Source organism: Scyliorhinus canicula, chromosome 17, assembly GCF_902713615.1.
Source record: "Scyliorhinus canicula chromosome 17, sScyCan1.1, whole genome shotgun sequence".
NCBI lineage: Eukaryota > Metazoa > Chordata > Chondrichthyes > Carcharhiniformes > Scyliorhinidae > Scyliorhinus > Scyliorhinus canicula.
The window spans coordinates 109,269,546-109,284,530 of NC_052162.1; the positions used below are offsets into that span (position 1 = coordinate 109,269,546).

Genomic DNA, 14,985 nt, shown 5'->3' on the forward strand with positions numbered 1-14,985 from the left:
TGCTTAGTTTTCTTGCGGAATGGAGTGTGTGTCGGCGTTGAGGCACTTCCCCAGATATGGCACAGGATCAAAATTCCGAATGACAGACGACAACATTGGTTTCAATCAACAACAGGATTTTAAATAGTAAACGCTGCAGAAGGGTCATGCTGACATGAAATGAGAACTCGATTTATCTCTTCATTCACCTGAGGAAGGAACAGTGGAAAGCTCGTGATTTGATTAACCCTCTTGGACTTTAACCTGGTGTTGGAAGACTTCTTACTGTATTTCTCTCATCACTGATGCTGTATTTTCTTTTTTCATGCACATTTCCAGCGGCCACAGTATAATTATTTCAGTGCAATCGTAGAGCTTGTGTTTGAGGCCCAGAATTCAGATGGTGGAATTGGGGCTTTGTAACAGAAATCACGTAGGCTTCTCATCATTCCTTATTCTAACCAGAATTAACCTGGTTTACCCATGAAACCTGTAGGTTTTATTTTCATTTCAGACTTTCTTCATGAGCGTTAAGTTTCTCCGACATAGTCGGACGCTGGTCGGTAAATGGGAAAACGTGGGGGCGGAGTCTGGTGCGGGTAAAGGGGGGCGGCGACGGGGAACGGTTGGCTGTCCAGACTCAGGATACAAAATTTCCCTCCCGATAAAATGTGTTCCTTCATTCCCTGTCTTTTCCCTGAAACTCCTGTTAAAGGTCGCCAATCCACCTATTTTGTGCATTCTTGTTTTGTAGGACTGAGGACCACGCAGACATGGGAGAATGCACAAACAGCACACGTTCACTGCGCAAACTGCAGACTGCACCAGAGGCAGAGATCGAACCAGGATCCTCGGCGCTCAGTTTGTGAACGTTGTGGAAACCTGTAACGTCTGTGGTGGCCAATATTTGACATTTCTGTCACTGCTCTTTTGATTGCGGGCCCTGAATTGAAGGTTTTGTTGTTCTTGCCACAAGGGTGAGTTGGAAGTCATATATATCATGGTAGAACACGTAAATCTCATTGTCACACTGTGTCCCATTCTGCTAAAAATCAACAGGAAATGTTGTTGTCATTTCGGAACAGGAGTTTGAGAAAGAAGCGAGGTGAAGGACAGTTGAAATGTTGCCGAGCCTTCGTTGCAAGCCATTGTGTTTCGGACTGGAGATAATTTCTGTTTGTGCCACAGTTCATGATGATCTAATCAGCTGCCGAAGCAGGCTCGACGTTCCCAAGGGCTCGTCCCAACTACTTTGCTTCTGATCTATTTCAGGATCAGTGCCAGTGAAGAGTATGACGAAGGCCCTGCTTCATGTGGTAGCGTGGCCGAGCGGTCTAAGGCGCTGGATTTAGGCTCCAGTCTCTGCGGGGGCGTGGGTTCGAATCCCACCGCTGCCAGTAGATGTTTTAGTTTTCACCACAGATGAGATTGAATACAGAGAGTCTGACTGGAAAAGAAGAAAAAGGGGTGACAATGCAAACGTGATCTGTTCTTGCGAATTGGAGTGTGTCCGATTTGAGGCTCTTCCACAGACCTGGCACTGAATCAAAACGCTGAGTGACAGACGAAACCACTCATTTCAAATCAACGACTGGATTGTTAATCGACAACTCGGCAGAACAGTCAAACTCACTCGAAATTAGAGCTCTCGTTCTCGTTTCCCAAATGCTGCATTTTCACTTTTCTGATTTCCAGTGTCAGCAGGATAAATGTATTAATGCAAACGTAGATGTTCGGAATGCAGAATTAAGATAGTCGGTTTGCGATTTTCGAACGGAATTCACGTAAGCTTCTCATTATTCCTCAGTCAAACCAGGTATCTAAACAATTAACCTTGTTTACCCACGAAACCTCAAGGTTTTGTTTTAATTTCAGACTTTCTTCATCAGCGGTAAGTTTCACCGAAAAAGTGACATGTTTCCTTGAAGCACTAGAGACATAATCAGTCAAGAACAGCTTCGATTGCTGTGAGTTGGAACATTCTATTGACAGTGAGGTGAAATAGTCGCACAAGCTGAAATTCACAACACCCTCCCAGCAAACACTGCGGCTCCTGTAAAACGGATGAGACAGCACACGCCAGTTATTTATGAGTGAAAGAAACTGCCGTCCATCACATTCTGAATTATTTCAGGTCGTGTTACTGTGCCCTAACCAGTGCCCAGTTAATGCCATGCCCACTTTACACGGAGTCTCATCAGAATTGAAATTAATAAATATTTCTAGGAAAACATCTGAAGTAGTTTGCCCTCAGCTGGTCAACATCGACAGTCAAAAGGTTTTCAAATGTAAACACAATTAATTTGATTATTGACAATAATGATAATTACGTATAGCACAAATACAACAGGTTAAGTGTTAGATAAATGTTAATCGCGCATCCAACACACTTAAAGTCGTCCCAGCTTCAAACACACACACTCGATAGACGTCGTTGCAACCCGTTGTGTTTCAGGCTGGAGATGACTTGTTGGTTGCACAGTTCTGAATCGCTGACGGAGCAGGCTCGCAATTGCCAAGGGCTTTTCACAATGCCTTTGCTTCTGATCTAAAGAGAAAATGCTGGCAGCATCTGCAGGCAGAGGAAAGATGTAACGTTTCGAGTCCAATGACAGATCTGTCAAACTGACCCATCTCAGTATCAGGAAGGGCACGATTAAGATGGCATCCGATGTGGTAGCGTGGCCGAGCGGTCTAAGGCGCTGGATTAAGGCTCCAGTCTCTGCGGAGGCGTGGGTTCGAATCCCACCGCTGCCAGTAACGTTTGCAGTTTTGGGATCTACATCTCATTGAACACAGAGCTTGTGCGTCTGTCTGAAAAAGAACAAAGAGGAGACCCAAGGCAAATGCTTAGTTTTCTTGCGGAATGGAGTGTGTGTCGGCGTTGAGGCACTTCCCCAGATATGGCACAGGATCAAAATTCCGAATGACAGACGACAACATTGGTTTCAATCAACAACAGGATTTTAAATAGTAAACGCTGCAGAAGGGTCATGCTGACATGAAATGAGAACTCGATTTATCTCTTCATTCACCTGAGGAAGGAACAGTGGAAAGCTCGTGATTTGATTAACCCTCTTGGACTTTAACCTGGTGTTGGAAGACTTCTTACTGTATTTCTCTCATCACAGATGCTGTATTTTCTTTTTTCATGCACATTTCCAGCGGCCACAGTATAATTATTTCAGTGCAATCGTAGAGCTTGTGTTTGAGGCCCAGAATTCAGATGGTGGAATTGGGGCTTTGTAACAGAAATCACGTAGGCTTCTCATCATTCCTTATTCTAACCAGAATTAACCTGGTTTACCCATGAAACCTGTAGGTTTTATTTTCATTTCAGACTTTCTTCATGAGCGTTAAGGTTCTCCGACATAGTCGGACGCTGGTCGGTAAATGGGAAAACATGGGGGCGGAGTCTGGTGCGGGTAAAGGGGGGCGGCGACGGGGAACGGTTGGCTGTCCAGACTCAGGATACAAAATTTCCCTCCCGATAAAATGTGTTCCTTCAATCCCTGTCTTTTCCCTGAAACTCCTGTTAATGGTCGCCAATCCACCTATTTTGTGCATTCTTGTTTTGTAGGACTGAGGACCACGCAGACATGGGAGAATGCACAAACAGCACACGTTCACTGCGCAAACTGCAGACTGCACCAGAGGCAGAGATCGAACCAGGATCCTCGGCGCTCAGTTTGTGAACGTTGTGGAAACCTGTAACGTCTGTGGTGGCCAATATTTGACATTTCTGTCACTGCTCTTTTGATTGCGGGCCCTGAATTGAAGGTTTTGTTGTTCTTGCCACAAGGGTGAGTTGGAAGTCATATATATCATGGTAGAACACATAAATCTCATTGTCACACTGTGTCCCATTCTGCTAAAAATCAACAGGAAATGTTGTTGTCATTTCGGAACAGGAGTTTGAGAAAGAAGCGAGGTGAAGGACAGTTGAAATGTTGCCGAGCCTTCGTTGCAAGCCATTGTGTTTCGGACTGGAGATAATTTCTGTTTGTGCCACAGTTCATGATGATCTAATCAGCTGCCGAAGCAGGCTCGACGTTCCCAAGGGCTCGTCCCAACTACTTTGCTTCTGATCTATTTCAGGATCAGTGCCAGTGAAGAGTATGACGAAGGCCCTGCTTCATGTGGTAGCGTGGCCGAGCGGTCTAAGGCGCTGGATTTAGGCTCCAGTCTCTGCGGGGGCGTGGGTTCGAATCCCACCGCTGCCAGTAGATGTTTTAGTTTTCACCACAGATGAGATTGAATACAGAGAGTCTGACTGGAAAAGAAGAAAAAGGGGTGACAATGCAAACGTGATCTGTTCTTGCGAATTGGAGTGTGTCCGATTTGAGGCTCTTCCACAGACCTGGCACTGAATCAAAACGCTGAGTGACAGACGAAACCACTCATTTCAAATCAACGACTGGATTGTTAATCGACAACTCGGCAGAACAGTCAAACTCACTCGAAATTAGAGCTCTCGTTCTCGTTTCCCAATGCTGCATTTTCACTTTTCTGATTTCCAGTGTCAGCAGGATAAATGTATTAATGCAAACGTAGATGTTCGGAATGCAGAATTAAGATAGTCGGTTTGCGATTTTCGAACGGAATTCACGTAAGCTTCTCATTATTCCTCAGTCAAACCAGGTATCTAAACAATTAACCTTGTTTACCCACGAAACCTCAAGGTTTTGTTTTAATTTCAGACTTTCTTCATCAGCGGTAAGTTTCACCGAAAAGTGACATGTTTCCTTGAAGCACTAGAGACATAATCAGTCAAGAACAGCTTCGATTGCTGTGAGTTGGAACATTCTATTGACAGTGAGGTGAAATAGTCGCACAAGCTGAAATTCACAACACCCTCCCAGCAAACACTGCGGCTCCTGTAAAACGGATGAGACAGCACACGCCAGTTATTTATGAGTGAAAGAAACTGCCGTCCATCACATTCTGAATTATTTCAGGTCGTGTTACTGTGCCCTAACCAGTGCCCAGTTAATGCCATGCCCACTTTACACGGAGTCTCATCAGAATTGAAATTAATAAATATTTCTAGGAAAACACCTGAAGTAGTTTGCCCTCAGCTGTTCAACATCGACAGTCAAAAGGTTTTCAAATGTAAACACAATTAATTTGATTATTGACAATAATGATAATTACGTATAGCACAAATACAACAGGTTAAGTGTTAGATAAATGTTAATCGCGCATCCAACACACTTAAAGTCGTCCCAGCTTCAAACACACACACTCGATAGACGTCGTTGCAACCCGTTGTGTTTCAGGCTGGAGATGACTTGTTGGTTGCACAGTTCTGAATCGCTGACGGAGCAGGCTCGCAATTGCCAAGGGCTTTTCACAATGCCTTTGCTTCTGATCTAAAGAGAAAATGCTGGCAGCATCTGCAGGCAGAGGAAAGATGTAACGTTTCGAGTCCAATGACAGATCTGTCAAACTGACCCATCTCAGTATCAGGAAGGGCACGATTAAGATGGCATCTGATGTGGTAGCGTGGCCGAGCGGTCTAAGGCGCTGGATTAAGGCTCCAGTCTCTGCGGAGGCGTGGGTTCGAATCCCACCGCTGCCAGTAACGTTTGCAGTTTTGGGATCTACATCTCATTGAACACAGAGCTTGTGCGTCTGTCTGAAAAAGAACAAAGAGGAGACCCAAGGCAAATGCTTAGTTTTCTTGCGGAATGGAGTGTGTGTCGGCGTTGAGGCACTTCCCCAGATATGGCACAGGATCAAAATTCCGAATGACAGACGACAACATTGGTTTCAATCAACAACAGGATTTTAAATAGTAAACGCTGCAGAAGGGTCATGCTGACATGAAATGAGAACTCGATTTATCTCTTCATTCACCTGAGGAAGGAACAGTGGAAAGCTCGTGATTTGATTAACCCTCTTGGACTTTAACCTGGTGTTGGAAGACTTCTTACTGTATTTCTCTCATCACAGATGCTGTATTTTCTTTTTTCATGCACATTTCCAGCGGCCACAGTATAATTATTTCAGTGCAATCGTAGAGCTTGTGTTTGAGGCCCAGAATTCAGATGGTGGAATTGGGGCTTTGTAACAGAAATCACGTAGGCTTCTCATCATTCCTTATTCTAACCAGAATTAACCTGGTTTACCCATGAAACCTGTAGGTTTTATTTTCATTTCAGACTTTCTTCATGAGCGTTAAGGTTCTCCGACATAGTCGGACGCTGGTCGGTAAATGGGAAAACATGGGGGCGGAGTCTGGTGCGGGTAAAGGGGGGCGGCGACGGGGAACGGTTGGCTGTCCAGACTCAGGATACAAAATTTCCCTCCCGATAAAATGTGTTCCTTCAATCCCTGTCTTTTCCCTGAAACTCCTGTTAATGGTCGCCAATCCACCTATTTTGTGCATTCTTGTTTTGTAGGACTGAGGACCACGCAGACATGGGAGAATGCACAAACAGCACACGTTCACTGCGCAAACTGCAGACTGCACCAGAGGCAGAGATCGAACCAGGATCCTCGGCGCTCAGTTTGTGAACGTTGTGGAAACCTGTAACGTCTGTGGTGGCCAATATTTGACATTTCTGTCACTGCTCTTTTGATTGCGGGCCCTGAATTGAAGGTTTTGTTGTTCTTGCCACAAGGGTGAGTTGGAAGTCATATATATCATGGTAGAACAAGTAAATCTCATTGTCACACTGTGTCCCATTCTGCTAAAAATCAACAGGAAATGTTGTTGTCATTTCGGAACAGGAGTTTGAGAAAGAAGCGAGGTGAAGGACAGTTGAAATGTTGCCGAGCCTTCGTTGCAAGCCATTGTGTTTCGGACTGGAGATAATTTCTGTTTGTGCCACAGTTCATGATGATCTAATCAGCTGCCGAAGCAGGCTCGACGTTCCCAAGGGCTCGTCCCAACTACTTTGCTTCTGATCTATTTCAGGATCAGTGCCAGTGAAGAGTATGACGAAGGCCCTGCTTCATGTGGTAGCGTGGCCGAGCGGTCTAAGGCGCTGGATTTAGGCTCCAGTCTCTGCGGGGGCGTGGGTTCGAATCCCACCGCTGCCAGTAGATGTTTTAGTTTTCACCACAGATGAGATTGAATACAGAGAGTCTGACTGGAAAAGAAGAAAAAGGGGTGACAATGCAAACGTGATCTGTTCTTGCGAATTGGAGTGTGTCCGATTTGAGGCTCTTCCACAGACCTGGCACTGAATCAAAACGCTGAGTGACAGACGAAACCACTCATTTCAAATCAACGACTGGATTGTTAATCGACAACTCGGCAGAACAGTCAAACTCACTCGAAATTAGAGCTCTCGTTCTCGTTTCCCAAATGCTGCATTTTCACTTTTCTGATTTCCAGTGTCAGCAGGATAAATGTATTAATGCAAACGTAGATGTTCGGAATGCAGAATTAAGATAGTCGGTTTGCGATTTTCGAACGGAATTCACGTAAGCTTCTCATTATTCCTCAGTCAAACCAGGTATCTAAACAATTAACCTTGTTTACCCACGAAACCTCAAGGTTTTGTTTTAATTTCAGACTTTCTTCATCAGCGGTAAGTTTCACCGAAAAAGTGACATGTTTCCTTGAAGCACTAGAGACATAATCAGTCAAGAACAGCTTCGATTGCTGTGAGTTGGAACATTCTATTGACAGTGAGGTGAAATAGTCGCACAAGCTGAAATTCACAACACCCTCCCAGCAAACACTGCGGCTCCTGTAAAACGGATGAGACAGCACACGCCAGTTATTTATGAGTGAAAGAAACTGCCGTCCATCACATTCTGAATTATTTCAGGTCGTGTTACTGTGCCCTAACCAGTGCCCAGTTAATGCCATGCCCACTTTACACGGAGTCTCATCAGAATTGAAATTAATAAATATTTCTAGGAAAACACCTGAAGTAGTTTGCCCTCAGCTGGTCAACATCGACAGTCAAAAGGTTTTCAAATGTAAACACAATTAATTTGATTATTGACAATAATGATAATTACGTATAGCACAAATACAACAGGTTAAGGTGTTAGATAAATGTTAATCGCGCATCCAACACACTTAAAGTCGTCCCAGCTTCAAACACACACACTCGATAGACGTCGTTGCAACCCGTTGTGTTTCAGGCTGGAGATGACTTGTTGGTTGCACAGTTCTGAATCGCTGACGGAGCAGGCTCGCAATTGCCAAGGGCTTTTCACAATGCCTTTGCTTCTGATCTAAAGAGAAAATGCTGGCAGCATCTGCAGGCAGAGGAAAGATGTAACGTTTCGAGTCCAATGACAGATCTGTCAAACTGACCCATCTCAGTATCAGGAAGGGCACGATTAAGATGGCATCTGATGTGGTAGCGTGGCCGAGCGGTCTAAGGCGCTGGATTAAGGCTCCAGTCTCTGCGGAGGCGTGGGTTCGAATCCCACCGCTGCCAGTAACGTTTGCAGTTTTGGGATCTACATCTCATTGAACACAGAGCTTGTGCGTCTGTCTGAAAAAGAACAAAGAGGAGACCCAAGGCAAATGCTTAGTTTTCTTGCGGAATGGAGTGTGTGTCGGCGTTGAGGCACTTCCCCAGATATGGCACAGGATCAAAATTCCGAATGACAGACGACAACATTGGTTTCAATCAACAACAGGATTTTAAATAGTAAACGCTGCAGAAGGGTCATGCTGACATGAAATGAGAACTCGATTTATCTCTTCATTCACCTGAGGAAGGAACAGTGGAAAGCTCGTGATTTGATTAACCCTCTTGGACTTTAACCTGGTGTTGGAAGACTTCTTACTGTATTTCTCTCATCACAGATGCTGTATTTTCTTTTTTCATGCACATTTCCAGCGGCCACAGTATAATTATTTCAGTGCAATCGTAGAGCTTGTGTTTGAGGCCCAGAATTCAGATGGTGGAATTGGGGCTTTGTAACAGAAATCACGTAGGCTTCTCATCATTCCTTATTCTAACCAGAATTAACCTGGTTTACCCATGAAACCTGTAGGTTTTATTTTCATTTCAGACTTTCTTCATGAGCGTTAAGGTTCTCCGACATAGTCGGACGCTGGTCGGTAAATGGGAAAACATGGGGGCGGAGTCTGGTGCGGGTAAAGGGGGGCGGCGACGGGGAACGGTTGGCTGTCCAGACTCAGGATACAAAATTTCCCTCCCGATAAAATGTGTTCCTTCAATCCCTGTCTTTTCCCTGAAACTCCTGTTAATGGTCGCCAATCCACCTATTTTGTGCATTCTTGTTTTGTAGGACTGAGGACCACGCAGACATGGGAGAATGCACAATCTGCACACGTACACTGCACAAACTGCAGACTGCACCAGAGGCAGAGATCGAACCAGGATCCTCGGCGCTCAGTTTGTGAACGTTGTGGAAACCTGTAACGTCTGTGGTGGCCAATATTTGACATTTCTGTCACTGCTCTTTTGATTGCGGGCCCTGAATTGAAGGTTTTGTTGTTCTTGCCACAAGGGTGAGTTGGAAGTCATATATATCATGGTAGAACACGTAAATCTCATTGTCACACTCTGTCCCATTCTGCTAAAAATCAACAGGAAATGTTGTTGTCATTTCGGAACAGGAGATTGAGAAAGAAACGAGGTGAAGGACAGTTGAAATGTGGCCGAGCCTTCGTTGCAAGCCATTGTGTTTCGGACTGGAGATAATTTCTGTTTGTGCCACAGTTCATGATGATCTAATCAGCTGCCGAAGCAGGCTCGACGTTCCCAATGGCTCGGTCCCAACTACTTTGCTTCTGATCTATTTCAGGATCAGTGCCAGTGAAGAGTATGACGAAGGCCCTGCTTCATGTGGTAGCGTGGCCGAGCGGTCTAAGGCGCTGGATTTAGGCTCCAGTCTCTGCGGGGGCGTGGGTTCGAATCCCACCGCTGCCAGTAGATGTTTTAGTTTTCACCACAGATGAGATTGAATACAGAGAGTCTGACTGGAAAAGAAGAAAAAGGGGTGACAATGCAAACAATGATCTGTTCTTGCGAATTGGAGTGTGTCCGATTTGAGGCTCTTCCACAGATCTGGCACTGAATCAAAACGCTGAGTGACAGACGAAACCACTCATTTCAAATCAACGACTGGATTGTTAATCGACAACTCGGCAGAACAGTCAAACTCACTCGAAATTAGAGCTCTCGTTCTCGTTTCCCAATGCTGCATTTTCTACTTTTCTGATTTCCAGTGTCAGCAGGATAAATGTATTAATGCAAACGTAGATGTTCGGAATGCAGAATTAAGATAGTCGGTTTGCGATTTTCGAACGGAATTCACGTAAGCTTCTCATTATTCCTCAGTCAAACCAGGTATCTAAACAATTAACCTTGTTTACCCACGAAACCTCAAGGTTTTGTTTTAATTTCAGACTTTCTTCATCAGCGGTAAGTTTCACCGATAAAAGTGACATGTTTCCTTGAAGCACTAGAGACATAATCAGTCAAGAACAGCTTCGATTGCCTGTGAGTTGGAACATTCTATTGACAGTGAGGTGAAATAGTCGCACAAGCTGAAATTCACAACACCCTCCCAGCAAACACTGCGGCTCCTGTAAAACGGATGAGACAGCACACGCCAGTTATTTATGAGTGAAAGAAACTGCCGTCCATCACATTCTGAATTATTTCAGGTCGTGTTACTGTGCCCTAACCAGTGCGCAGTTAATGCCATGCCCACTTTACACGGAGTCTCATCAGAATTGAAATTAATAAATATTTCTAGGAAAACATCTGAAGTAGTTTGCCCTCAGCTGTTCAACATCGACAGTCAAAAGGTTTTCAAATGTAAACACAATTAATTTGATTATTGACAATAATGATAATTACGTATAGCACAAATACAACAGGTTAGGTGTTAGATAAATGTTAATCGCGCATCCAACACACTTAAAGTCGTCCCAGCTTCAAACACACACACTCGATAGACGTCGTTGCAACCCGTTGTGTTTCAGGCTGGAGATGACTTGTTGGTTGCACAGTTCTGAATCGCTGACGGAGCAGGCTCGCAATTGCCAAGGGCTTTTCACAATGCCTTTGCTTCTGATCTAAAGAGAAAATGCTGGCAGCATCTGCAGGCAGAGGAAAGATGTAACGTTTCGAGTCCAATGACAGATCTGTCAAACTGACCCATCTCAGTATCAGGAAGGGCACGATTAAGATGGCATCTGATGTGGTAGCGTGGCCGAGCGGTCTAAGGCGCTGGATTAAGGCTCCAGTCTCTGCGGAGGCGTGGGTTCGAATCCCACCGCTGCCAGTAACGTTTGCAGTTTTGGGATCTACATCTCATTGAACACAGAGCTTGTGCGTCTGTCTGAAAAAGAACAAAGAGGAGACCCAAGGCAAATGCTTAGTTTTCTTGCGGAATGGAGTGTGTGTCGGCGTTGAGGCACTTCCCCAGATATGGCACAGGATCAAAATTCCGAATGACAGACGACAACATTGGTTTCAATCAACAACAGGATTTTAAATAGTAAACGCTGCAGAAGGGTCATGCTGACATGAAATGAGAACTCGATTTATCTCTTCATTCACCTGAGGAAGGAACAGTGGAAAGCTCGTGATTTGATTAACCCTCTTGGACTTTAACCTGGTGTTGGAAGACTTCTTACTGTATTTCTCTCATCACAGATGCTGTATTTTCTTTTTTCATGCACATTTCCAGCGGCCACAGTATAATTATTTCAGTGCAATCGTAGAGCTTGTGTTTGAGGCCCAGAATTCAGATGGTGGAATTGGGGCTTTGTAACAGAAATCACGTAGGCTTCTCATCATTCCTTATTCTAACCAGAATTAACCTGGTTTACCCATGAAACCTGTAGGTTTTATTTTCATTTCAGACTTTCTTCATGAGCGTTAAGGTTCTCCGACATAGTCGGACGCTGGTCGGTAAATGGGAAAACATGGGGGCGGAGTCTGGTGCGGGTAAAGGGGGGCGGCGACGGGGAACGGTTGGCTGTCCAGACTCAGGATACAAAATTTCCCTCCCGATAAAATGTGTTCCTTCAATCCCTGTCTTTTCCCTGAAACTCCTGTTAATGGTCGCCAATCCACCTATTTTGTGCATTCTTGTTTTGTAGGACTGAGGACCACGCAGACATGGGAGAATGCACAAACAGCACACGTTCACTGCGCAAACTGCAGACTGCACCAGAGGCAGAGATCGAACCAGGATCCTCGGCGCTCAGTTTGTGAACGTTGTGGAAACCTGTAACGTCTGTGGTGGCCAATATTTGACATTTCTGTCACTGCTCTTTTGATTGCGGGCCCTGAATTGAAGGTTTTGTTGTTCTTGCCACAAGGGTGAGTTGGAAGTCATATATATCATGGTAGAACACGTAAATCTCATTGTCACACTGTGTCCCATTCTGCTAAAAATCAACAGGAAATGTTGTTGTCATTTCGGAACAGGAGATTGAGAAAGAAGCGAGGTGAAGGACAGTTGAAATGTTGCCGAGCCTTCGTTGCAAGCCATTGTGTTTCGGACTGGAGATAATTTCTGTTTGTGCCACAGTTCATGATGATCTAATCAGCTGCCGGAGCAGGCTCGACGTTCCCAAGGGCTCGTCCCAACTACTTTGCTTCTGATCTATTTCAGGATCAGTGCCAGTGAAGAGTATGACGAAGGCCCTGCTTCATGTGGTAGCGTGGCCGAGCGGTCTAAGGCGCTGGATTTAGGCTCCAGTCTCTGCGGGGGCGTGGGTTCGAATCCCACCGCTGCCAGTAGATGTTTTAGTTTTCACCACAGATGAGATTGAATACAGAGAGTCTGACTGGAAAAGAAGAAAAAGGGGTGACAATGCAAACGTGATCTGTTCTTGCGAATTGGAGTGTGTCCGATTTGAGGCTCTTCCACAGACCTGGCACTGAATCAAAACGCTGAGTGACAGACGAAACCACTCATTTCAAATCAACGACTGGATTGTTAATCGACAACTCGGCAGAACAGTCAAACTCACTCGAAATTAGAGCTCTCGTTCTCGTTTCCCAAATGCTGCATTTTCACTTTTCTGATTTCCAGTGTCAGCAGGATAAATGTATTAATGCAAACGTAGATGTTCGGAATGCAGAATTAAGATAGTCGGTTTGCGATTTTCGAACGGAATTCACGTAAGCTTCTCATTATTCCTCAGTCAAACCAGGTATCTAAACAATTAACCTTGTTTACCCACGAAACCTCAAGGTTTTGTTTTAATTTCAGACTTTCTTCATCAGCGTTAAGTTTCACCGAAAAAGTGACATGTTTCCTTGAAGCACTAGAGACATAATCAGTCAAGAACAGCTTCGATTGCCGTGAGTTGGAACATTCTATTGACAGTGAGGTGAAATAGTCGCACAAGCTGAAATTCACAACACCCTCCCAGCAAACACTGCGGCTCCTGTAAAACGGATGAGACAGCACACGCCAGTTATTTATGAGTGAAAGAAACTGCCGTCCATCACATTCTGAATTATTTCAGGTCGTGTTACTGTGCCCTAACCAGTGCCCAGTTAATGCCATGCCCACTTTACACGGAGTCTCATCAGAATTGAAATTAATAAATATTTCTAGGAAAACATCTGAAGTAGTTTGCCCTCAGCTGTTCAACATCGACAGTCAAAAGGTTTTCAAATGTAAACACAATTAATTTGATTATTGACAATAATGATAATTACGTATAGCACAAATACAACAGGTTAGGTGTTAGATAAATGTTAATCGCGCATCCAACACACTTAAAGTCGTCCCAGCTTCAAACACACACACTCGATAGACGTCGTTGCAACCCGTTGTGTTTCAGGCTGGAGATGACTTGTTGGTTGCACAGTTCTGAATCGCTGACGGAGCAGGCTCGCAATTGCCAAGGGCTTTTCACAATGCCTTTGCTTCTGATCTAAAGAGAAAATGCTGGCAGCATCTGCAGGCAGAGGAAAGATGTAACGTTTCGAGTCCAATGACAGATCTGTCAAACTGACCTATCTCAGTATCAGGAAGGGCACGATTAAGATGGCATCTGATGTGGTAGCGTGGCCGAGCGGTCTACAAACGGTCTACAAACAGCACACGTTCACTGCGCAAACTGCAGACTGCACCAGAGGCAGAGATCGAACCAGGATCCTCGGCGCTCAGTTTGTGAACGTTGTGGAAACCTGTAACGTCTGTGGTGGCCAATATTTGACATTTCTGTCACTGCTCTTTTGATTGCGGGCCCTGAATTGAAGGTTTTGTTGTTCTTGCCACAAGGGTGAGTTGGAAGTCATATATATCATGGTAGAACACGTAAATCTCATTGTCACACTGTGGCCCATTCTGCTAAAAATCAACAGGAAATGTTGTTGTCATTTCGGAACAGGAGTTTGAGAAAGAAGCGAGGTGAAGGACAGTTGAAATGTTGCCGAGCCTTCGTTGCAAGCCATTGTGTTTCGGACTGGAGATAATTTCTGTTTGTGCCACAGTTCATGATGATCTAATCAGCTGCCGAAGCAGGCTCGACGTTCCCAAGGGCTCGTCCCAACTACTTTGCTTCTGATCTATTTCAGGATCAGTGCCAGTGAAGAGTATGACGAAGGCCCTGCTTCATGTGGTAGCGTGGCCGAGCGGTCTAAGGCGCTGGATTTAGGCTCCAGTCTCTGTGGGGGCGTGGGTTCGAATCCCACCGCTGCCAGTAGACGTTTTAGTTTTCACCACAGATGAGATTGAATACAGAGAGTCTGACTGGAAAAGAAGAAAAAGGGGTGACAATGCAAACGTGATCTGTTCTTGCGAATTGGAGTGTGTCCGATTTGAGGCTCTTCCACAGACCTGGCACTGAATCAAAACGCTGAGTGACAGACGAAACCACTCATTTCAAATCAACGACTGGATTGTTAATCGACAACTCGGCAGAACAGTCAAACTCACTCGAAATTAGAGCTCTCGTTCTCGTTTCCCAAATGCTGCATTTTCACTTTTCTGATTTCCAGTGTCAGCAGGATAAATGTATTAATGCAAACGTAGATGTTCGGAATGCAGAATTAAGATAGTCGGTTTGCGATTTTCGAACGG

At 44.8% G+C, this 14,985-nt stretch overlaps 1 long non-coding RNA gene and 10 other non-coding genes across 11 annotated transcripts; all 11 read left to right on the top strand.

Moving 5' to 3' along the window:
- The first annotated feature begins 812 nt into the window (after positions 1–812).
- On the top strand, positions 813–6,605 carry LOC119952304. Its single transcript, XR_005457821.1, has 3 exons — positions 813–956; positions 3,560–3,782; positions 6,384–6,605. It is a non-coding gene; the product is annotated as an uncharacterized LOC119952304 (long non-coding RNA).
- On the top strand, positions 1,295–1,376 carry trnal-uag. The gene has a single exon. It is a non-coding gene; the product is annotated as a tRNA-Leu (tRNA).
- Positions 2,655–2,736, top strand: trnal-aag. The gene has a single exon. It is a non-coding gene; the product is annotated as a tRNA-Leu (tRNA).
- On the top strand, positions 4,121–4,202 carry trnal-uag. The gene has a single exon. It is a non-coding gene; the product is annotated as a tRNA-Leu (tRNA).
- On the top strand, positions 5,479–5,560 carry trnal-aag. The gene has a single exon. It is a non-coding gene; the product is annotated as a tRNA-Leu (tRNA).
- A 339-nt stretch (positions 6,606–6,944) lies between the features above and the next one.
- trnal-uag lies at positions 6,945–7,026 on the top strand. Its single transcript has one exon. It is a non-coding gene; the product is annotated as a tRNA-Leu (tRNA).
- Positions 7,027–8,305: 1,279 nt separating this feature from the next.
- Positions 8,306–8,387, top strand: trnal-aag. The gene has a single exon. It is a non-coding gene; the product is annotated as a tRNA-Leu (tRNA).
- A 1,385-nt stretch (positions 8,388–9,772) lies between these two features.
- trnal-uag lies at positions 9,773–9,854 on the top strand. The gene has a single exon. It is a non-coding gene; the product is annotated as a tRNA-Leu (tRNA).
- A 1,281-nt stretch (positions 9,855–11,135) lies between these two features.
- trnal-aag lies at positions 11,136–11,217 on the top strand. Its single transcript has one exon. It is a non-coding gene; the product is annotated as a tRNA-Leu (tRNA).
- A 1,384-nt stretch (positions 11,218–12,601) lies between these two features.
- Positions 12,602–12,683, top strand: trnal-uag. Its single transcript has one exon. It is a non-coding gene; the product is annotated as a tRNA-Leu (tRNA).
- A 1,840-nt stretch (positions 12,684–14,523) lies between these two features.
- trnal-uag lies at positions 14,524–14,605 on the top strand. Its single transcript has one exon. It is a non-coding gene; the product is annotated as a tRNA-Leu (tRNA).
- The last annotated feature ends 380 nt before the right edge of the window (positions 14,606–14,985 follow it).